Source organism: Castor canadensis, chromosome 16 (genome assembly GCF_047511655.1).
Source record: "Castor canadensis chromosome 16, mCasCan1.hap1v2, whole genome shotgun sequence".
In the NCBI taxonomy this organism is placed as follows: Eukaryota; Metazoa; Chordata; class Mammalia; order Rodentia; family Castoridae; genus Castor; species Castor canadensis.
In genome coordinates, this window is record NC_133401.1 from 85077396 (window position 1) to 85102598 (window position 25203).

Consider the following 25203-nt stretch of genomic DNA (forward strand, 5'->3'; position numbering starts at 1 on the left):
AGGAGGGCTGGAGCAACTGGGGAGGCGGGTGTGCAGCTCTGCCAAGCCAAAACAGAGAGCGAGTGCAAGGCCCCCCTGAACCCTGGGGGGGTCGCCGAGTGCCAGTTGGGGGTCAGCCTGGGCTGGAGGCTGCTGTCAGGGTCAACACCACTTGTCATTAGAAGGGGTGCTTTGCTTTGTCCCCCTCCAGTGAGGTTCCCCCCTCTCCATCCTGGCAACCTGTGGTCAGAGTGAGAAAAGTAGGGTGGGGCTAACCCTGACTTCCCCAGCCTAGGAAGGGACAGGAAACCTGCCGGGAGAATAAAGGATCCTTGCCCCATCTTCATCTCCCCACACACGCATACACAGAGCCAGACTGCACGGGCACAAGTCCTTGCTTCCCTGTTTCCTTTGTGTGACTTGGAGCCAGTTACTTAACCTCTCTGTGCCTCAGTAGCCTCATTCCAAAAATGCAGCTGTTGTCAATATCGAAAACCCAGAAACCTGGTGGCTCAGAATCCCGTGCAGGGGAGCTCTCTCTCTCAGCCGCACCCCTGCCCAGCTTGCCGTGAATGGCTGTGTGTGGACCCAGGGGTGCCAGATCTGCAGAGAGTTCAGGAAACATACAAATCCTGGCTGTCTATGTGCAATCAATCCCCGACTATTACCTGTTGGCAGCTAATCGGAAAACACTGTGTGACCGACACAAACAAGTCTGAAGACCGGGTGTGACCAGTGGGCTCTAGTTAGGGACTGCAGATGGAATCACATCCTCAGTGTGCTAGTTAGCACTAGAGGACCGAGAGCCAGGAGGGGAAACGATTTGCCCAACCCTGTGCCAGAGGCCATGGTGGATGAAGCCGCCCCATCCCCCCATCCCCCCATCCTCCCATCTCCCCACCCCCCGTGAATTCGAGGAGCCCCTTCCACCTTCCAGGTCCGCGTGGGAGCCCTGTGGTTGCAGGAGGCTTTACCAAGGATCAGCCAGTGGACATGGATTCATGCTCCAGGAGGAGTCACGCTGACTCCTGGCTGAGACCCTTTTTCCTGTGAAGACCAGGCTGCCCCATGAGACCTGCTCCGGCCATGTGAGGGAGCAATCAGAGGGAACAACTGCACCCCTCTCTCCAGAACTTCCCCCAGTGTCCAAACAGGACCTCGACGCTGGCAGGACAGAGCACTTGTGCCAGGCTGTCTTGGGAAAGTCTGTAGTGGTAATAGTAAGTAAGTAATATATGAATACTCTCTCACTATAGAAAAATCAAATGCTGGAAAAGATAAATGAGTTTCTCTCCCATAATTTCGCCACTTCCTCAGGGGTACATCTGCCACCGAAGGTGACATACCCTCCTTACATGGGCCTCCGTTTCCCTGAGAAACTGTCACAGCAACTCAGGGCTGGCCTGAGAGACAGCTGCTGAGCTGGCCAGCACTATGCAATATGTCCTCCAGCATGCCCCAAGAGACAGGTGAGCTGGAGACGTGTGTGGATGACACCCAGGCCTCAGGAAGGAAGGCCACAACCAAGATGGTGCTTCCCGGTGCGGTTGGTAGGCACCAGGGTGGAACCCCTGGCACCAAGCATGGTGGGAGATGTCACCAGCACATTCTCTGGCTTTCAGCACTGTGGAGGCCAGGTCTCCTGGGTGCTGGGAGGTCTCACTGCCGCTCCAGCACTTGCCAGCACTCGCTGTCTGCTTTCACCACACCCATGGCAGAGCTGCTTAGTCTCGGCACTTCTGCAAGCTGCCATGTCTAGCCGACACTGAGTGTCCCTGTTCCGTTTTATAATCTTCACTGCACAGTAGCCTTCCATTAATGGCAAGCCACGTTGCTGCTCCATTTATAGCTGTGACATAGATTTTCTCTTAAAAAATGAGTTGGGGAACTGGCTTAGGGGCTCAAGTGGTAGAGCACCTGCCTAGCAAACATGAGGTTCTGAGTTCAAACCCCAGTACAGCCGCCCTGCAAAAAATACAGTTGAGATTTTTACATTTAAATTAAAATAGTAGACAAATTATGTTTTAGATAATTGGCAGAAATGTCAAAAATTGGTCCTGTGGTAAGGAAGGGGCTATTTTGGCACTTGCTGTCTAAGGTAGATGAGAAAGGCTTTGTCCTTAAGCCCTGGAGGGAACTCATCCAGCCACCCTGGAGCCATGTGACATCAGGCCTGGGCTGGTCAGGGCTTGGATTGTGGGGATGGGGCAGCAGGAAGTCCAAGAGAAAACTGGACCCAAATTGCCTGAAGATGGCTCAGGGAAAGTCAAAGTCACCCATGGAAGCCTCATGAAGTCAGTTAAGGCAAATGGGGAGTGGAGGGCAGACCAAGTTGTGTCTCCCAGCCCCCCTCTGCATGCGTTGTTCTTTTGGTGTCAGTCTGGTGCTGTGCACAGAACCCTGGACCAGGATTCTTGGAGGCCTTGGTTCCAGTGCTGGGACCTTTGCAATGAACACTGTGTCCTCCTGCAGCGTGGAAGGCAGCTCTGGAGTTGGACTGCGGGGATGGACTTCCTCCCTCTGTGTTCTGAGTTTGGCTCCTTTCACACCTCACCTTTCCTCTCTGTGGTTCAGACGCCTCACCTGTAAAACGGAAACAGCAATGGTTCCTATCATTGGGTTCTCGTGAAGATGAATTGCGATTGTACAAAGCACTTAGCCAAGTGTGGCCCACACGCATAGAGACGGGCTGTGTCTGCTCTCACTATTAGAGCTGCTCTGAAGCAGCTCCCTAGCATCAGGGACGTGGGACCTTTCCACTGAGTCTTGGAATCAGGTGGCTTGAATTTGCATCTGGTGCAGCTTTGGGGGCTGTCACTTAGACGAGATACTCACAGCCCTTTAACTTTATGCGATGAGGGGGATGGAGACCTTGCAGGAGTATTTCTAGAGCCAATGAACTTGTGTGTGTGTGTGTAACACCTGGTACATTGCCAGGTGCACAGAGGCGTCTGACCTGATACCCTTCCCCACTATCTGCGTGCACAAAGCACACACACTCCCATTTTGATCTTGGCCTGAGGCTGATGACTAGGGATCAGAGACAATGCTGGCTTTATCAGCCCCAGGCAGGGAATTTGCATATTAGAAGAAAATCTGGAGCAAGAAAACATCTTGTCTCAAAAGGGTAAACTACAAATAGGTTTATAGGGCTTCATTCATTCACTCTTCCATTCACTGGAGACTTCTGTGCAGTGGCGTTCTGACAACTTTATCTTATTACCAAAAATAATGGCACATGTGTTTAGAAAAAAAGCAAACAATACAGAGACAAATGGAAATAAATTAAAGACTTAAATTTCCATTCTCTTGGGTCACTTGTTTCCCCCACAGGTAAGCAATGTTGACAGCTGGTACACCTGTCTTTAGGGTCATGGAAACACATATGTCTGTACACAGGAGTGGAGGGGAAAGGAAGGCAGTTTACTTTCTAAAATATCATACTGTACATGTTGAGTGAGACAAGGTCTTGTTATGTAGCCCAGGCTGGTCTTTGAACTGGAGATACTCCTAGCTCAGCCTACCAAGTGCTGGGATTACAGCATGTGCTGCCATACTTGGCTGTAAGTATACTTTTTTTCACTGAATGTATTATGGCCATCTCCCCAGATCAATTACAAAAAACTCATTGTTATTCAAAGCTGTTGAGTACCATAATTAATTGCGTTTATTTGACCCAGGCAGGGATTATCATCCATGTACATGTATCCTTATGAGCTTTCATTTCTCCTAGTTACATCCCAGAAGTGCAATTTCTAGTCAAAGGGAAAGTACTGTCTGTACCCTTATTTGAGTCAGAGATTATTGACCACAACCCAACAGCATTCTAGAAAGCAGAGAGAACTTGGTGGGAGGGATAGGACAGGGCTATATCGTCAATTCTCTCATTCACCCTGACATTTGGGGAGCTTGGATATGGAAATACAGGCTCTCAGAGAGGAAAATACTTGCCAAAATTGGGGAGCCAGCACCACCACCTGCTCATCGCTGCTGCTATGCTGTGGGTTGAGCCTCACATGGAAGATGTCTTGTGTGGGGAGACAAGAAAGATTCCCAGAGTGAGAGAGAGGTGTCTGGTGTCAGGGCAGTGGGAGAGCCCAGGGCAACTCTTGCTGGGGTGGCCAGTGTTGTTAATGGCACTGCCTTGTCTTCTCCCTGTCACCAGCCCATCGGCACTCTGGCTAAATGCCATCTTTACCCAATGGAAAGGAGAGAGTCCCCATCTGACTGCTGCAGGAAGCTGGTGAGGCCTCCTTCCTTTCTGACCCCTCAAGGCTGGGGAAGAAGCTGGAGTTTGCCAGCCAACTGCAGGGCCCACCAAGACCAGGTCACTGAAGCATGAGCAGAGCACAATGGGGTTTTCAGCATGCGTCAGTCCTGAGGGGAACAGCTCCTTCCCAGCTTCAGGGCCATTGGACCTGGAAGACAATTCTAGCTTTCTTGTCATTTAAATAACTAATTTGAACCTTGAACAGCAGGACTGCAGTGATGCCAGCCAGGACTCACCACCTACCTGGCCAGTTCATTGTTGGGGGAATCAGAGAGAAGCTGCTGCAATTCTGTCTCATTTTAAAATTTTTTTCGGGGGGAGAAATGAACTAAGCCTTGTATGCACATATGAATAATAAAAGAAAAATAAAAAAATAATAAAATAAAATTTTTTTCTATTTTTTTACTTCCTCCTTTTTGTTTTTAGAATTTTAATTTTATGGTTTTTATTCCCTTTTACCTTTATCTAATTTTATTTACATATTTTTCTATATTTTGTAATATTTTTAAGTCTCTTGCCCTTTTCTCTTTCTCATCCTCACATTCTTCTTCTTTGACTTTTTAAACTTTTTCTTTTTTCTTTTTCCCTATCTCTATCCTCCTCTAGTTCACTCATTTATTGTTATTATTTTTACCTTGACTTTTAACTTCAGAGTTTATTCTACATTATCTTTGCCATTTTCTTTTCTATAGTTATCAGTGATGCAGTAGTTAAATTGATTTTTATTATATGTCTATAAAATAAATTATGATATTTCTACATCTATGGTTTGTTTTAGTGGTGTTGCTGTTATGGTGGGTTTTTTTTTTTTTCTCCTCTTTGATTGGTGCTTGGAATTGAGCCCTCAGGAGAAGGCTGCACACCAAGAAGACACTCATATAAAACCAGAAGAGATTCCCACCCCAACAGACACGCAAGTCACAACTTAGAAACCCAAGATATGAAAAGGCAAGGCCACATGACTCCTCCAAAAGTTCACAAATTTCAGTAACTGAATCCAAAGATATTGGATTCCAATACCAAAGAATTCAAATGTCTACTTTTAAAACTGACTAATGACTTTAAAGATGATTTGAATAAACATGAAATAAAGAAGTCACTTCCAGACCTAGACGAGAAACACAACAACTTGGATGAAAAATTCAGCAAAGAGACAGATTCTGCAAAAACGATCTTAGGAATGAAAAGCTCAATAAATCAAATAAAAATCTCATGAAAGCACAACCAAAAGACTAAGCCAGGCAGATAGTGAAGACTGAAGATGAGGTTGAGGAACCATTGCATTCAGAGAGCAATGAAGAAAATAGTAAGCATCAAGACCCCAGTCCCCAAGACTCTGGGGGCTAAGTGACCAAACCTACGAATCTGTGCTGCCGAAGAGACAATTGAGACACAGACCAAAGGCATAGGAAACTTACTCGATGAAATTGTAGCCAAAAGCTCCCCAAATCTATGGAAAGAAATGAAAATCCAAGTACATGAGGCTTTTAGATCCCCAAATAGACAAGCCAAAGTTACTTACAGAGGCAAACTGATTAGAGTAACAACAGACTTTTCAACAGAACACTAATGGCCAGGATAGCATGGACTGGTGCATTTCAAGCCCTGAAACAAAAAAACTGCCAACCAAGACTTCTATATCTGGTAAGTTATCCCTTAAAATTGAAATAGAGATAAACCTCCTATGAAAAGCATAAACTAATTTACCACCACTAAGCCAGCATTGTAGAAGAAACTTGGACAAATACCTACAGAGAAGAGGGAGGAAGATAAATGCAGGAACAGGAGCTTGGAAAAGAGTAAGTCTCGCTAGGAGAATAGATAAGCACGTGAGAAGAGGAAAGAGTTAGACCTCTCAGATGAAGGAGAGAGAAGTGAGTGCATACCTCTCAATAACACCCATGTTTGGAGACAGCGTTAACTCTCTCATGAAAAGATGCAAATGGGGTAACAAGCAAGACCCAGCTCTTTGGTGGAAGGAGAGAAACTGAAATTAGGAGCTGGAAAGAAGTCATAAAGATCAAAGGCAGGGATTAATGAAATGGAGACAAAACGAACGACACAAAGGACCCATGAAACAGAATTGGCTCCTTCAAAATATAAACAAGATTGACAAATCCTTAGCCAAACTAACCAAAAGAAAGAAGACAGAAATTACTAAAATTACAGTTGAGAGGAGGATGTTACAACAGACACCATTAAATGCTAGAAATTCACTAGGCAATTTCTGGAAAACTTACATTTGAAAACATAGACGAAATGGATAAATTTCTAGACACATATGATCTACCAAAATAGAGGATACAAGCAACTTAAAAAGATGGATAGTGAGCAATGAGTTTGAAGCAGTAATAAAGAATCTCCCAACAAAGAAAAGCCCAGGAAACTGGGCATGGTGACTAATCCCTATAAACTCAGACACTCAGAAGGCAGAGATGAGGGAGATTGTGATTTGAGGCCATCCCAGGCAAAACATTAGCCAGACCGCATCTTAATCAATAAGACAGGTGCTGTGGTGCATGCATGCGATACTTGCTACATGGAAGCCCATAGGTAGGAGAATCACAATCTGAGGCCACCCAGACAAAAACATGAGAACTTACCTGAAAAATAGCTAAAACACAAAAGGGCCGGAGTGGGGGGCATGGCTCAAGTGGTAGAGCGCCTGCCTAGCAATCACCAAAAAATACCAAATCAATAAACATAATACAGCAGTACATAAATAGAATCAAGGATGAAAATCACATGATCATTTAAATGTAGAAAAAACTTTTGATAAAATTCAACATCCTTTTGTGATAAAAGTACCGAAGAAACCAAGAATAGACATATCATACCTCAACATAGGAAAGGCCACATGTGAGAAACCTACAGCCAGCATCATACCAAAGAGGGGAAAACTGAAAGCTTCCCTCCAAAATCAGGAACTGGACGAAGGTGTCCACTCTCTCCACGCTTACTCAATATAGTGCTAGAATTCTTAGCCAGAACAATAGGGCAAAGAAAAGACATAAAAGGGACACAAATAGAAAAGGAAGTCAAATTATCCCTATTGATGTATACTTAAAAGATCCTACAAACTCCACCAAAAACTGAGCTCTGAGCACTTTCAGCTAAATAGCAGGATAAAAAATCAATACGCAAATTCAGCAGTTCTTCTCTACACCAATAACAAAGATGCTGTGAAATAAATCAGGAACACGATCCCATTCAGCATTGCTTCAAAGAATAAGTACCAATAGACACAAACAAGAAAGTGAGAGACCTCTATAGTGAAAGCCATGAAACCCTGAAGAAAGAAAGTGAATCTTTCCATGTTCCTGGATCAACAAAATTAATCCACAGACTTCTTGTAATCCCATCAAACTTCCAACAACATTCTTCACAGAACTAGAAAAATCAATCCTAAAATTTGTATAAAAACACAAGGACCCCAAATAGCAAAAGGCAGCATGGTGCTGGCACAAAAACAGACAAGTAAACCAAAGAAATAGAACAGCCAGAAGTAATCCCACACAACTACAAACATCTGATTTTTGACAAAGGTGCCAGATACATTCTTTGGAGAAAAAACAGCCTCTTCAAGTTGGGAAAACTGGATATCCAGAAGACTAAACCTAAACCCCTAGCTCTCATCCTGTACAAAAATCAATTCAAAATGGATCAAGACCTTAGTGTAAAAACTGAAGCTTCTAGTGGAAAACCTAGGGGAAACCCTTGAATAGACAGGCACAGACTTTCTGATAAGACTCTAATAGCTCAGGAAGCAATAGCAAGGACTGACAAATGGGATTGCACCAAATCAAATACTTCTGCACCAGAAAGAAGACAGCCTGCAGAATAGGGGAAAACACCATCTAGATAATCACCTGACAGGCGGTGAACATTCAGAATATATAAAGAACTCAAAAAATTAAGCAGCAAAAGAAGAAATAATGCAATCATTCAACATGGTTTTCAAAAGATGTACAACTGGCCAGCAAATACATGAAGAAATCTGCAACACCCCTTAGCCAAAACGGAAATGCGAATGAAAACAACACTGAGATTCCATCTCACCCTGGTCAGAGTGGCGATGCTCAAGAAAACAAACAAGGAAGGCTGGCGAGGAAGTTGGGAATGTGAATTCGTGCATCACTGTGGAAATCAGTCTGAGGGTCCTTAAAAAACTAAGAACAGAGCTACCATATAATCCTTCTATACTACTCCCGGGCATATACCTGAAGGAACGTAAGTCAGCATGCCATACAGTCACCTGTACACCCATGTTTAAATGGCAAAATTCACAACACGCTAGTTACAGAATCAGCCTAGGTGCTCATCAAAAGATGCACGGATGAAGACAATGTAGCATATACACACAGTGGCGTTTTAATCAGCCATGAAGGACAAAATTATGTCTTTTGCAGGAAAATGGATGGAACTGGAGAACAACATGTTAAGTGAAATACCACCTTTTCCCTCATATGCAGAATCTGGATTTTAAAAAAACAAAAGACATGGAAGTAGAGGGGAATATTTGGGAAGCGGGAGGGGGAATAATGGGGGAGCTGAATATGCCCAAAGTTCATTCTGTACCTGTATGCAAATGTCATAATGAACTTATTATTTTGTGCAATAAACTACACTAAAACAAAAACAAAATGACAGCTTCTGTCTCAGGGATGGAGACAGCCCAGCATTCTAGCCCTCCGTGGTCCCCAGAACTACTCAGTGGGCAGAGGCCTGAGGGGTCCCCGGCAGCCCTAGGCTGAGGCTCTGTGCGGTTCCTGGTGGCTGGAAATTCTCTCTTGGTCAGATGTCACCCAGCAGGTCACCCTGTCCCCCACCCCCATCTCGAGGGCAGGTAATGGGCCATTTACTTCCCCACATTGCTGGGCCCAGCTTGGTCCCCGTAAGCACTGCATGGAAGTGGTAGGTAAAGGGTGGCGGGGAAGGCTGGTGTCCTACTTCAGTCTGGTTCCTTCCCTCTTGGACCCCAGCCCAGGCCGGGGTTGGCAGTGTGGCCCATAGGCCAGCTGTGGGTGCCTCTAGGTTGCCTCTGGGAGCCTGCTCCGCCCTGTCCCGGCCAGCTGGGGCTTTCCAGGGCTCGTGCTGCCCCCCTGAGGCTGCTGCCTGCAGTTTTTACTCCTGACCCCTGTCAACTTTTGCTCAGGCTGGGGAAGATCTGGCCTGACACAGGTGGCCCATCGAAGGCTGGGAAGGCTCTGCTCCTGCATGTGGCACCACTCACCATGGACCCCGACTAGAGCCCACCTGGGTGGCAGCAGGAGAGAGGGAGAGAATCTACACAATGATGGAGTTCAGCCACTGCCCGACCTCTCTCTGTAAAAGGGGACCCAACCTTCAGAGAACAAGACAGTTACTTGGCCACTAGGAGCCATCACGATGATGGCTGCATTTTACTGAGCACAACTGTCACCTCCCTAAAGCCTCTAAAAATAATCTGATGCAGAAACTAGTAAGTGCCCCATTTTACAAGTGAGAAACTGAGGCCCATAGTCAGTGAGCTGCCCCAAATCTCACACTAGAGGACAGCCAGGTGCCAGCCAAGCTGTGTGAGACACCAGCCCTTGTCCTTCACCCACCAGCCCCTCCAGCCCTGGTGAGTCCAGTGTACCCTTCCCCCTGCCTCTGCCCCTCTCCCAGTGCTTTTCTTTCATCTGTCCTCAGTTCTGCGTTGCCTCCTTTGACTCACAGGTCCCCTTCTCCCGATCACTGCCAGCACCATCGTCCTGACGTGGGGAAGCCCAGTCTGCACACAGAGCAGGCGCACTGCTACTCAGATTGTGAAGTGGGGATGGGTGACACATAGAGGGCCGCCTGGGACCTGGATGCTGGTGAAAGATGCTCAGACCCTGGGGAACGTGGTCATAGACTGCACGTTTGTGGTCAAGGGGGCTCCAGGGCACCACCTGGCAAGAGGTCAGGACAATGGCTCCGTTACTAGGTACCTACTGACTCCACGCAGAGAAGCAGCTTCTCTCGCTAATTAATGGCTGAAGCAACATGAAGGGTAGCTGGACTGGTCCCCTTTGACCGGTGAGAAAACTAGAGACTGATGAAAACAGATCCCATGATAATTCTTTAGGCTTTCTTAGTGCACAGGGTGTTTGGGCAGAATTAAACACAGTCCTTGGTTCCTCTGGGAACCACAAATGAGAACATTAGAGAATGGGAATTAACTTAGCAAGTGAGGGTTTCCTGGAAGGAGAAACTCACAGAAGGACTGTCTTGACATCTGTCCTTAGGTCTGCAAGAGGTCATAAGAAAAGGACATGCACTGTGCCATTTTAAAGGGTGGTGAGAGCTGGGTGTGGTGGCCCATACCTGCAATCCCAGCACTTAAGAGGCATAGGCAGGATGATCAAGAGTTGGGGTCCAGTCTGGGCTACATAGCAAGTTCAAGGCTAGCCATCCCTAATGGTAAGACTCTCTCAGGAAAACAAATTAGAAAAGAAAGAAACAAGGGCTGGGGATCTTGCCTGACATGTGCAAGGACCTGGGTGTGTTCCCCAGTGCCAAAGAAAATTGTGGTGGTTAGGAAATGTCCCCTAACTGTTCCCAGAGATCCAGTCTTCTCTCTGATTCCTGTACAACTGGAGACAGGTGATTTGGAAATAGCCTCCACTCTCCACTTTCTTTTTGCTAGCAACAGCCCCCACTCGCCCTTGGGTGTACTGCAGCGTGAAAATCTAATCTGGAAGTAAGGAGGTCTGGGTAACAGTTCCAGTTGTGTGCCCAGTCAGCTATTGTCACCTGGGCAAGTCACAAGGTCTGGTGACCTCCATCTTTGGTAAAGTTGGGGAGTTGAATCTGATGGTGAGTTCAACCTTCTTGGATTTCTCTTTGGTGAAGATGGAGCTATTGCCTTCTCCTGGCCACACAGGATTTGAGTGTGGCTGAATTACTTCTGTGTCCCCTGTGCCTAGCCCAGGGCCTATCACCAAGGATAGACCAAGAATTCTAGCCCCTGGCTGGCCACTTACTAACTTAGGGAACACAGCAAACAATATGGAATGGACCATTTCTCCATCTTCAAGGGTGGACCACTACCTCTGTCACCTGACAGTGACAATACATATAGAACACCCAATGGATGACAGGCACTAAGGAGTCCTCTGTGGCTGGAAGACAGGGCCCATGAGGTTTTAACAGAATTCTGGCTTGTGAAATGAAATGCTTTGCCCACTCCAAAGTAACTGGGAACATGTTTGTCCCATCAAAGATCCATTCCCAGCAGAGGACATGCTTCACTGCACCTGCCAGTACCCGGAAATCAGCTCTATTATTTTCCCTGATGGGCCTGAGACAGCTACAGGTATAAGCTTATTGACACAAAAACACTGGCTCATTCTGGAAACTGGAACTGACTTCTTTACCCGAAAAAAATTTTTTAGAGAAACTGGTCATTTGCTTGAAAGTCACCCCAACTTTTCCAATGCTAGAAAATCAAATAAGCCTCCTTTCTGGTTCCAGAACCTTAAAATAGGAGGTGAAGAAGAAAGGAGCTTGGAAGAACTCGAGTTCACCCCTCATCTGACAGGGAGAGAAGATGGAAGACCAGAGAGTGGGGACATGCTGCAGGTAACACAGGCAAGTCGTCCAGATGAGATGCAGCTGGACGCTGGAACTGACCGTCCTGGTCCCGCATTGCTGCTTTGCACGGCACTTTCACACGCGTGCTCGATATCAGTGTCTGTACTTGACACACAAAGAAGTCCCAGTTCACAGCGTGGGAGGTGCTGCCCTTCATCACAAGGCTGACCCGGAGCTGTTCTGTGGGTCTCTGGAAGTCAGAGTGATTGTGGAGGGAGCCCGTGTGCCTGGGCTTCCCGGGCCCAGGAGCTTAACTTGAGTTGAGACTGAGTGTGTTGAGATGACCGTGGAGTATGGGTACAGCATGGCCACTTACCTGTCCTGAGCCAGGAAAGAGGGATTATGTCACTTCCAAAGGCCTAGACCCTTGCCAATTGTCAGAGTGTCAGGTAATGTGGCCTCTGGTCTGAGGAAGCTTCTGGCTGAGGAGCCACAGGCAATCCGATGCACAGTGAGACCAGTGCTGTCCAGCAGTTTAGGACAGGTACACACTACATGGGTGACTCTCTCACTTTTTCCAAGTGGGAGAAGCCAGACACACGAGGATATGGATTCCGTTCATGACAAACTGGGGAAAAGGCAAATCTCACGTGTAGGAACAGAAAGCAGCCCAGCAGGGCCTGAGAATGGGACAAGACTGGCTAGGGTGGGGCGTGGTGGCATTTTGGGGGGACAGAAACATCCCATGTCTGACTATGGTGGTGACTGCACATGTGTGTAAGTTTCTGTATCAACCTGCCAATGTGCACTGAAAGGCACACGTAAAGCAGGTGCTTCTTCCCTCTAAGTTCTTCCATCGTAGAGCTGGTTACTTTTTAGTAATCAGTCTTTCAACTTCTGCAGTTTTTAGTTCAGTGGAGAATGTGACATCCACACAGTCACTATGCAAATCAATGCAAAATAATTTTAACTGGGATAAGACCTGGGAAAGGTTTACATGGAGTCTGAGAGTGTCATAAGGCCTTTGTTGACTTGGGTAGACTGAGAAAGCCTTCCCAAGGAAGTAACATTCATCCGAGCTGGGAGCGGAAAGGAGGCATGAATGGGGGTGATGACTTAGTGTAAGGAAGCAGTGTGTGCTAAGGGCCTGTGGTTGAAGAGTCTGGTGAGGACCTTTGAAAGAAGGTAGTGCACCTGGAGCAGAAGGAAGAGAGGGTTGTTGGGAGACAAGTTTTATGAGGACAGTAGGGGTAGTCACATAGAGATCAGTTTTCATTTTTCCTGAGAGAATCAGCAGCCCACTGAAGTATTTTATGGGGACATGAGGTGGCTGGCCCAGTGTGTGGGTTAACAGCGTGGAGTCAGAGCTCACCTGTCCCTCCAACCTTCTGGCTGGTGGGCTCTTGAGATTTGAGCTAAGTCTTATGCCCCTGTGCAGCCCCCACAGCCGTGTCAGCAGCACTGAATACAAAGTGATGTGTAGAACCATTCTGAATGAATGAGTGAGTGAGTGAGTGAATGAATGGCTCTTCTTAGGATCCAAACATGTGCTTTTCCAGTGTCATCTGGTAAACGATAAATTCCAGATGACTTGACTACTCCACAAGTCAAAGGTATAGTACTGAGGAAGTGAGGCCTGCACCTCCATATTGCCGCTGTGGCCCCCACTCCAGGGCACACAAGGAATCAGCTGCTAGGAAACACATCAAACCTGGGCTTTCCCTTACCATGGCCCTCCTAACAGTTCCCCCAGCCTGTCAGGGAAGACCCTCGGGCAACCCGCCTGTACCGTGGTCTCATCATCCCAGGTCTTTTCCACATGAACGTGAGATCCAGACACTGCCGCCCCTAAGGCACCTCCTGCACTCGCAGGCTTCATTGCAGACTCCTGAAGGTGCCTGGAGCTTTTCCTCTTGCACATCCACTGGGACACTGCTCATCCTGACCTTGAAGGCCCTGATCCTCTATGAGCCTCCCCTGCCCACCTGGCCCCAGTGGCCACAACCTCTCCTCAGCCTGCCGCAGGCTCTGGTCGAAGCCCCTGCTCTGGTCATTTGGGTGTCCTCCTTATTCACACAGTCCTCCTGCACTCTCACCTGTTCTGCATGCCCAGTGCTTAGCCCAAGGCAGCATGAAGGGTGGGATGGGGTACAGGTGAGTTCATGTAGAGGACTTAACAAGACAGATGACCAGGTGACAGGGAGAAACTATTAATATTAACACTCTTTTCAAGGAGGTAGCATTCCTCAATGATATGGATGTTTAGGAACAATCTTCCCTTGTTCCCCCTTGGTGGACTTCCATTGCTTCTGACTCAGTTTCCCCAGACTTCCAAGGCTTCCCCTATGGTCCCCACCTCTTGGCTTCTGTTGCCAAGGTCCTTGGGATGCTGCCCAGCACCCTGCCCCTTCCTCAGGCTTCCTTCTGCTTTTCTCTCATGACCTTTTGCCCTCAGACCTAGCAAGCTAGCACCTCTGGCTAGCCTGAATAAGGGGACAAGTCAGGTGATGCTGTGTCACCACCACTGGCTTCAGAAAGAATCTTCTGCCACAACAGACACCAAGAATCTGCAAAGCTACAGCATTCTGAACGAAGGGAAGGTTATTTCCTCTCCCATCCTGGGAATAAGAGCCATTTCTCCTTTGATCCTGTAAGGAAAATAAGGCTGTTCTTTCTGGTAAAACCACAGGTGAGGTTTAGAACAAAGTTTGGTTATGCATGGAGGGTAAATGCAGCATCTGGCTGGGGTAGAATCACTAGCTTTGGGATGAGGCAAATGTGAGGTCAAAGCCCAGTCTGCCACATTTGGAAAGCAGGACTTGCAATAGTCAGCTGCAAACACTGAGACCTAATGCTGACCACATGACTCATGCTAAAGATGGGCTTATCCAGCCTTACAAGGATGCCATGATATTTCATTGCATGGCTGAACCAAAAGTCATCTCACCAGTTCCAAGTTGTTGAGCACGCAGGTTGTTTGCAACCTGAGAGCATCTCTGCTGTTGCCACTGTCCAGGGATTCTCTAGTCACTGGACCGGGGTGGAGATCATGGCCTGCAGGTTCTCCCCCTTCCCTGGCTGTCTTCTCTGTGTTGGTCTCCTGACAGCATCCAAGGTATCAGCATCGGCAGTGGATTTCTGGTAAGATGACTCTGTGCTTGGCTCCCCCAAGGGATCATCCCCTTTTCTACAGGCTTGGCTCTGATCTCTTCTGAGGACAGAAACACAGGGACAGAGAGCAAAGAGGCAGAAAAGAGATTTAAAAATGATGTGTGCACATGTACACGTCTCAACAGCTCAGAGGGGGAAAAGAACAAACAAAAAGTATTCTCTGTCTTTGTGCTTCTCTCTCTCTCCCTCCCTCTCTCTCTCTCTTTCTCTCTCTCTCTCTCTGTGTGTGTGTAACACACACACACATGCAGGATCTCCCATTTCCTTTCCAGAGGCAGTCAGTTTCCTGTGTGTTCTTTCGGGTTGCCTATTCCTGTCTCTCTACCTACCTATTCACTTGTCCAGCTGTTTCTTCTGTCTAGCTGTATAGCTAGCTATTCATCCATCTACTCTTATAAACAATCATAGCTATTGTAGACAGAACAGCTCAGAAGGGCAGGAGTCTGGCTCCCCAGTCCAGCCACCAACCTACTTTATAACACTGGACTTGCTGCTCTTTACCTCAGTTTCCTCCTGGGTAAAACCAGCCCCATCCTACCTAGGAATGAGCACTGACAAGTGGAGACACAGAGGCCCATAGAAAGGACAGTGGAGCCATGCTTTCCCCAGGCTGCCATGGGAAAGGGATGGTGTATCTCCCAACCCACTGGGAAGTATGAAAAAAGAACAGGGGTACTTTGATGGGGGCGGACACCAGCCATGGCAGGCACTGTTGAATTAGGGCAGCACCCCCAGTGTGGGGGAAAGAGACAGACTGACCTTTCATGAGCGTCACCTGCTGTGTTTGTGGGAGATAAGGTGTTTGCTAAACCTTGTCAGAGGATCAGGGTTGGGGACAGCCTGCCACATGACCATCACCAGGGAGGCGGCTGCCTGCTTGGACTGGCTGTGGGGACCTCCAGGTCAGTTTGCCCAAAATACAGCAACCCGCAAGTGGAGCTGGCTGTATTTAGTGTAAATAGAGGCAAATGTTCTGCAGGTTGAAGGACAAAGGGTCACGTTGGAAGAAGACTGCAACAGCCTTGGGTAGGAGTCAACCATCTACCATTTGGGGTTCAGCCCCCTCGTGGTATTGGCTCACTCTGGGGTGCCATCTGTGGCGGGGTTTGCAGCACATCAGGACCTCTGCATGGGACAACTCCACAGAGGGGCACTCACATCAAATTCGGTGTCACAGATGCCCTTGGGGCTGTATGGAGGAGTAGCCCAGTGTGGAGACAGGGAATGACCACCATTCTCCAGCACTGCAGACCCTATGGGATCTTGGGAAACCTGAGTTAGCCACCAGCTCCTCCACCCTCCGCCTTTCTCCTTCCAAAAACAGCAGGCCTCGTGGCTGTGCCATGTTGACACTGGGTTGCACTCCTGTGCCTTTCCTCATGAGAGTGAGACCTTCCTTCCTCTCCATGTCAGGGAGAGCAGTGCTTGATACATACAGTAAATTCAATGCATAGATATAATTAGCTATATAAACATATTAAAACAATACACAATGTGTTGTCATTCGCCAGGCACTGTATCACATTATATAAGTGCGTCATAGCTATAACTCTCAGGACACCTTTTGGGGATCCTACTGTAATTAAAGCTCTCACACTACAGTTGAAGAAGCAGAAGGGAAGGAACTGCTGCCCGAGACCACATGGCCGGTACCCGGAACGTCCAAAAAGCTCACAATTGCTCATGTCATCCCCAGACCCACACTCCCACTCTTAGGGGCTTGCTGGTGTCAAAGCAGGAGATTATCAAATGCCACTTCACCTTCTTCAGATAAAAATCAACCACATAACTACAACACCAACAGCGACGAAAGTACACAGGCTACCTCTCTGGTGACAAGCAGTTGGTGTTGACCTTAACTTTGGTGATGTGAAATCCCCTAACGAGGGCCCGTCAGGGATCCAAGCTTAAAGACAGTTGTAGGGGAACGCTTGCTTGGGAGACTGTGGTCCTCAGCCCTGCTCTCACAGCTGCAGAAAGAGTCCAGAGGGAGGACCTGTCTGCAGGTCCCACCCCCTTTGCTACCTCTCTCTCTTAGGCTGCTTCCTCCGCCACTTGTCATGGTGCACTGATCTCCTCTTTCTGACTGACCAGCTCACCATCCTGAAGGCCACTGAGCCTCTCATCAGCCTGCTCACTGGTCCTTGTTTATTTAAATGCTCTGTTAATTCCAGAAGTCTCTGCGGGCCGCCCCCTCCACTAGGCCTATCTGTGTTTGGCTTTTGCATTCTGCACTTCCTAATTCCATTCCTGGGGCTTAAGTATGGTTACACAGCTTTATTACATAGAGCTGATTTTAACTAATGACCCTAATTCAGAGTGAATTTTAATTAAGCTTAATTCAGAGCCTGCCTCTGATTGCCAAAGATTTGCGGCCTGAGATGAGGAAAGACTGCCTTGCACAGAACTCACATGTGACTTTGATCCACACTGCAGAGCATCTCTGCCAGCTGGGTCTGCTCAGGTGTGACTTCTTCAGCGGGCTATAGGATGAAGGAGGAAGTGCAGTCTGCCTTCCTTCCCTTCCACAGGCAGACCCTGAACCCCTGCAATGAGAACACAAGTCAATCAGCGGCAGATGGGGACCTGTGCCTCATGAGAAAACTGCATTGCCCCCTTCAGAGAAACTGAGGCAGAGCTCACCTGCCTTCCCCCAAGTGCTCGTGAGAGCCCAGCAGATGAGCAGCTCAAACCTGAGGACAATGAGGTCCCCATAGCCAGGGGGAGGATTGGAAATCAACCCTGATCCCAGGGCTCTGCCCCACTACTGTCCCAGAGTGGAGGACGTGCAACTTTTTCTACTTTGCTCCCTAACAAGACACAGCTCACACCTTGGGGTTCACATGTTGTGCAGGTGCAAAAGTTCTGTCACATCCACATCCACAAAAAACCCTTAAGCCATTTTGCTTTCAAATGAAAGCAAATTCTACCTTTAAAAGTGCTTTAAGTCAAGGTTATCATAAAAAATGTTAAAAGGAAATAAAACCACTACATCCAAATCAGAAACTGTTACCTTCCAAAGACCTAAGACTAAGGTCTGATCTGTACTTAAAATATAGAGATGAGAAAAAAAAAGTTGAAGATGTAGGAACACCAAAGTGAGATGTGTCCTCTGTGTTCAGTAGGATTGAGTTGAGAAGGTAACCTTTGTCACTGTGGAATTCGGTGTAATGGAAACTCCCAGCCCTGTGCCACCTGAAATCTGCTTTCATTTGTCCAACACTTTGGAGGCCTTGGACTGAGCACAGGGTCCTCAGGCTTCACCTGAGTGCTGCTGCCCCTCTGCTGCTGTGTGGCTGACACGATTCCAGACAGAAATTCAGCTCCAGTCACCCCAACCTGAGACAAGGACAAGGTGTGGACATTCCTGTCATGTTTCAAGTAAAAACATAGTGAAATCAATATGTCCCCTAGGACCAGCCAGTGGAGTCTTCACCAGCAGAGGACGGTCCTGACCACCTTGTCTTGAATGTCATGGTCAAGCTCATCTGTTTGATGGTAAACGAAATTCCCACCTTAGAAAATCACCTCCTAAAAAGCCAGCTCTAAAAACATGTTGGCTTTTCTGGAGGGAATTAGAAAGTGAAAAATAGGATTCAATTACCTTGGAAATAAAAGTGGGTGATTTCACTCCCAAGTCTCAGTCTAAGTTAAAAGGAAAAAAACAGAAATGAAACCATGTCTTTACCCCCTTCCATCTCTTCCATCTACCTGTCTCACTAAGCAACTCTTCCTTAGACTGGAAAAAGATAAATGGCATTGAAGCTTAATAAACAAGCATTTTATGACTTTAATAACCAAGCCACAGAACCCTGCCAATTGAAGCTGGTATTTAGCACACCCATTTGCTATCTACCCTGTCTATCGTGTCTGGGGCTTTCTTCCTAACACAGCTGAAGCCTGACTTCCTGCTCTCTTCCTAGGGATTTGGGGTGAGGTTACGGCAAACTCTCCAGGTAAGTTGAAGACTCAACCCACTCCACTTAGGGAATGTCACTGGAATTGCAGAGGACACAGCCTTGCTGAGAGAGACAGGCGTTACAAAAACAAACTCTTGCCAGTCAATGCAACAGACATGCCGTCCCACTGTCGCCACTGCTTGTTCATTCCTGGTATTTTTATTGCTGCTAGGACAAGGCAGGGCATGGGAGTGGTTTGGGGACCACCACAGGTGGCTTCCCAAGACAAAGTTAGACAGTGTATTTTCGCTTATCACCAGTAACTACAGTCAGACCTGAGTAGAGGCTGAATTCCTACCCTGCAAGTTGTCAGCACAGAACTTAGGCCTCGGTTCCCCTGTCTGTAAAATGAGGATACCAACAGCACCTGCCTTGCAGGACTGTTGGAGGATTTACTGAGCTAATGCTTGGCACGCAGTCAGTGCTCAGTGAAGGTCTATGGTTTACAGTAATCCTGGCTCTAGCTTGTGCCCCGTCATCCCCCAGTCCTGACTTGCCTGTTGGAAAAGATGCTCCTATGCTCAGATGACCACAGGAAGTGCTGAGAGACTCAACTCCTCAGCCAGCCTCTGAGATGTTTTTGTGTCGTCTTTCTAGTTTTCTGCCCTTCACATGGGCCAAAGAGCTTGGGCTAGAGCCGAAGCAGGTGCTGATCATGTTGCTGATGACCAGGCTGGGCTGGTGGGGATAAGGCCTGAGGTAGCTCATGGAAGAGGCGTGTGCTCAGCCCTGCTCCATCTTGGAAATCCGTTTTGGTTATGGACCCTAGGAGAATCTTCCAGGCTTCATGATGAGCATGCCAAATCTGCATGCAAACATGCATTGCCCTACACATCTGGGCAAAGCAGGGTCCCTGCAGGTAGCATCCTGTGCAGATAGCTGTCCTGGCCCACAACAAAGGACGCTGTTTTCCTCTGAAGCTTAATGCGCCTCAGCCTGGGGATTTATACCAAGCAATAAAATCCACAGAGGAGAGACATGCAAATAGATTGCAGAATATAATATTATCATTGTCAACATAAAAGATCTTTATTTACTGCCCCCCAAAAGAAAATATACCATAGTGTCATTTGTTTCAGGGAATGCAAAAAAGGTTTCAACAACTAACAAGTCATGTTTCTGAGCAAAATATGTCCTGTATATGTGATGTTGGAACACAGACTGTCAGTGGCCACTTGCATGTCTGTGTTCTAGCAAACAAACCCATGGAATCGAGTCATAGAAGGTCACTTCCTGCCCGCCTCTCTGAGCCACTGCCACCTATTTACCTCTGTCCTCAAGTGAACCAAACAACACAGTCTTATTTGGAGGCAGAGGCCACAGGGGACTCTGTGACTTGTGTCTAGGGTCGAGGCAACTAGGTAGTCTCGACCTCCACAGGAACAATGGTGGAGCTTGAGGACATAGATGGTTATGGGTAAAGGAGGGTGGAGAGAGAAGAGCTAGCAGGGCACATGTGGGAGATAGTGATCCTTCACTTCTCTAGGATGTGTCTTTACAACCCTATACCCCCAAGAGCTAATTCACCAATGCAGTCTTGCACAGGGTACTGACAACTCTTGAGGCCAGAGACTTTTGTGGATTTGGTTGAATAATACATCTGTTCTTTTATTTAGGGGGTTGGGTATCATACCAGATCCAGTCATAGCATTTATTTGTCTGAGTGGGCACGGCCTAAATTTATAAGGCTTTAAACAGTACTACAAATGACATTTTATGTAAAAAAATATGTTCTAGATGGTTCTCCTGATAGCACTGGGAAATACACGTGTACAACTGTCCCCAGTACCTGCAGGGCACTGGTTCCAAGACTTCCTACAGACACCAAAATCCACAGATGCTTAAGACCCCAAAACAAACTGGCATACTGCTTGCACATTTGCCACGTGTAATCCTGCTGTGTCACTTCCATTGCCTCTAGATGACTTGTAAGTCCAGCACAGTGTAAGTGCAATGGAAATAGATGTTATGCTGGATTGTTGGGGAATGATGGCTGGAAGGAAAGACCTTTGCGTGTTCAGTACAGATGCCATACTTTTTTATTCACTCTTGGTTGAACCTCAAATGTGGAGTACTACCACAACAATTTTCAGATGAGAGCACAGGGCTTGTGACTCGCCAGTCACAAGCCTGCTGTCCAGTCATCCAACCTGTGGGAGGGAGAGTTGAGATGCATTCAGGTTCCTTGGCTCCAGAGGCTGCCATCAAGCCCAACCCTCCTTGGAGCAGCATCTGAGGCCTGGCTGGGCCCTCCAAGTGGACACAGCCCTCAGTCTTCACGGAGGAGGCATTATTGCACCTACTTTACAGTGAGGGAAAGCATTTTCCCAGGTGACATAGGTGTCATACAATGTCACGAGGGATAACACGAGGCTGGAAGGTGTCCTGGTACTGCCCTTCACACACCACCACACACGTCACTCCTTCATGCTGCTGACTTGAAACTTTGAGCAGCCAAATCAGTGATTTTATTTTACCCTCACAATTCCTTACAGCTCACTTGGATAGGAATTGCCCCACATTTGAGAAGTTCACTGCCATCCCTGCAGTGAACTGGGGGGACCATGACAACCACTGCAGTCAAAGAAGGAAAGAAGAAATCCTGTCCCAGAGAGAAGGCTGGTTCTCCCACTCTGGGACCAAATGCTCAATCCCGCCAATGCAATCCTAACTCACCCACCACAGAGACCCTGGAAGTTCCCAAAGGTGCTCCTCAGTCGTGATGGCCAGTGGCATGCTGTGCTCAGTCAGCCTGTCCTCACTGGGGCCCATCGCCATGAGGGAGCAGAGGAGAAGAGGGTTCACAGAGTGAGGCAACACAGAGTGGTGACCACTGAAATTGGTGACCACATCATACAGGACACTCAGTGGAGAGAACACAGGCATGTCCCCCTACATTTTTTGGCGTACAGATGGTAGGGGACTAGACAAGCACTAACCAAGTGAACACCTGCCAAGAAGAGGAGAAAACGGGGATATAATTATGAGGAGAGCCACTAACACAAGACGCAGAGCCCAAGAGACTTCCCTGTGGAGGTGACATTGAACTTAGACTTGGCCCTGGGAAGACCTGGGCGGGGGACAGGTAGGAGGTGGGTACAGAGCTGTGGTTAGGTGTGTTTTGGGCGGTCACTCACAACACACTTTCCTTGACGACGGCAAGGTCACGCGGATCCCAGCCTCTTATTCTGATTAACAGTGAATCAGAGCCCCCAGGAGTACAACCACCCATGCCCCAAACCTGCACTGCACCTGCCACCCCCACGATGGCGGTTTGTTTGACCAACAGAGAAAAGATTATTCCAAAATACACTTGGTGAAAAACATCCGCAGGGTGGAGGAAGTTTTCCATTTTCTTCTTGAAATAGCTATGGGCTTTTGTATTCAGTGCTTCTTGAAGGATTGCACCTGCTCTGAGGCTTTTGCCCTGGAGGGTGTGTCCACAAAGTCTGTATTTCCCTTTGGAGAATTCTGCAGGGACGAGGAAACAGGCTTTGTTGCTAAGGGTCTTGTGCACACTAGTCGCTAAGGAGGGAAGGACGCAGCATGGACTGGCCACTTCCACACACAGCACTGAGCTGGACACTTCACCCGCGTAACTGCCTCCAACCCCGACAGGAAGTTAGTAAAGGCCCAGGTTTGCAACCAAAGACGTTGGGTCTCTGAGAGTCTGGGCAACTTCCCCAAGGTCACCTGCAAGTGGCAGAGCCAGAACTAACTGTATCGTGTCAATTTCTGATCATGCTACTTCCGTTGATCACTCCATAGTTTCCAGGTGCCTTGGTAGAAAGTTAGGCTGGGCAGGATTTTGCTGAATTATTAACATACTTTGTTACCATTCCCAGCCGTTCTGTTACTGTGCCCACCTTATTTTATCTTATTTACATATTTTTTTTTTTGCAGTACTGGCACTTGAACTCAGGGCCTATACCTTGAGCCAAGCCACCAGCCCTTTTTGGTGATGGGTTTTTTCAAGATAGGGTCTCTTGAACTATTTTGCTCAGGCTGGCTTCAAACCACGATCCTCCTGATCTCTGCTTCTTGAGTAGCTAAGATTACAGTGTGAGCCACCGGCACACGGCTTGTCCACCTTATTTTATTGCTACTTCATTTAGCAGACAAGAGAACTGAGACTCAGGGAGGTGAAGGGGTCACCTGGTCCCAAATTCAAACTGAGGTAAGTCTGATGCCTGCTTTGTTCAGAGAGTGATTGCTGTCAAGAGAAGGAAGGATGGAAATGTTCCTTAGTAAATGAGGTTAAAGAAACATGCAGAGCCTGATTCTAGAAGGGAAACCAAGCTGAATGGAAAATTACAGTAAAGGACATTTGTAGTCAGCTGACAAAATTAGAATGAAAGCAGTAAACGAAAAAGTCGTATTGATTTGAACTTGGCTGTGATTCTGTAAGACAATGTCTTCATCCGTTGGAATGCCACAGTGAAGTATTCGGGGGCTGTGGTATGTTTCTTCATACGGTTCAGGAAAGAACATGTCTGTGAGTACGTGAGCACCAAGAAAGAAAGAACAAACGAAGGCAAGTGTTCACAGTAGATTAAACAATGGATGTACTTATTACAAATAATTTCAGCTTGAAATTATTTCCAAGTAAACAATGTAAAAGACAAGAAGAATTGCCAGGTGTCATATAATGAACTTCAGGTATCTCCTGAGTGTCACCCCAATGATAGCTCAGCTCTTTCCTTTGTCTTACGCGTCTCCTCTCTCTGAAACTCCACCATTACTAATTCATTCCTTCAGTTTTACAGGTTGTTTTGAGTGCATGTGCCCTTGAGCATTTTCATTGTTCAGATCTTAGGAGATAGAACATGACATGTATATATGACTTGCTAGCTGACACCATTTCTGTGTGAATCTGCTCACTGGGAGGCAGCAGTGCAGAGTGCAGGGCAGCCCTGTGACCATGGCCAGATGGACCATGCACAGCTGGAGAAAGTGGTGGCACTGAGAGGCGTCAAGACAGAGCTGCCAGGAGGAGGAGGAGAGGAGCAGGGACAAAGAGGCAGATGTTCCTGCAACAGGCAGGAGTTCACGTCTTTTTAAAACTCCTCTGCAGTTACTATAGGAAGGAGCAGGAAACACTCTGGAACTAATAGGTATGGGCAAAGACTTCCTCAATAGAACCCCAGCAGCCCAGCAACTAAGAGAAGGGATGAACAAATGGGACTTCATAAAATTAAAAAGCTTCTGCACAACAAGAGAAATGGTCTCTAAACTGGAGAGACCACCCACAGAGTAGGAGAAAATATTTGCCAGCTATACATCATACAAGGGACTGGTAACCAGAATATATAGGGAACTTAAGAAAGTAAACTCTCCTAAAATCAATGAACCAATTAAAAAATGGGCAACTGAACTAAACAGAACTTTCTCAAAAGAAGAAATTCAAATGGCACAAAAGCACATGAAAAAATGCTCATCAACTCTAGCCATAAAGGAAATGCAAATCAAAACCACACTAAGATTCCACCTTACTCCTGTTAGAATAGCCATCATCAAAAACACCACCAGCAACAGGTGCTGGTGAGGATGTGGGGAAAAAGGAGCCCTTGTACACTGCTGGTGGGAATGCAAGCTAGTACAACCACTCTGGAAAAAAATTTGGAGGCTTCTTAAAAATCTAAACATAGATCTGCCATATGATCCAGCAATCCCACTCCTGGGGATATACCCAAAGGAATGCAACTCAGGTTACTCCAGAGGCACCTGCACACCCATGTTTATTGCAGCGCTATTCACAATAGCCAAGTTATGGAAACAACCAAGATGCCCCACTATTGATGAATGGATCAAGAAAATGTATCTATACACGATGGAATTTTACTCATCCACGAAGAAGAATGAAATCTTATCATTTGCAGGTAAATGGATGGAACATCATTCTGAGTGAGGTCAGCCAACCTCAGAAGACCAAAAATCGTATGTTCTCCCTCATATGCAGACTTTAGATCTAGGGCAAATGCAGCAATGTAGTTGGACTTTGATCATATGACAAGGGGAGAGCACATATGTGAGATACAGGAATAGGTAGAAAACCCAAAACATGAAAGCATTTGATGTCCCCACTCCAGAGGAACTAATACAGAAACCTTAAAGCGACAGAGGTTATCATGAGAAGGGGATCAGGAACCAGTGTAAAGATCAGTTAGACATGAATTAACATGGGTTGTAACACATGTGTACACGAAAGCAATGCTAGGAATATTTCTGTATAGCTACCATTAACTCAACTAGCAAACATGCTTTGTCTTCCTTATTATGCTTATG

General features: G+C 47.1%; 1 long non-coding RNA gene across 8 annotated transcripts; it reads right to left on the reverse strand.

Moving 5' to 3' along the window:
• Nucleotides 1–890: 890 nt before the first annotated feature.
• On the reverse strand, nucleotides 891–19859 carry LOC141418013 (uncharacterized). Of its 8 annotated transcripts, XR_012442651.1 has the most exons (5): nucleotides 19416–19857; nucleotides 18564–18604; nucleotides 18224–18298; nucleotides 17372–17505; nucleotides 5031–14999 (listed from the first exon to the last, which is right to left on the reverse strand). It is a non-coding gene; the product is annotated as an uncharacterized lncRNA (long non-coding RNA). The 8 variants fall into 8 exon arrangements; XR_012442645.1 differs by having other exon boundaries at nucleotides 17372–18298; nucleotides 19416–19859; XR_012442646.1 differs by lacking the exon at nucleotides 18224–18298.
• Nucleotides 19860–25203: the final 5344 nt, after the last annotated feature.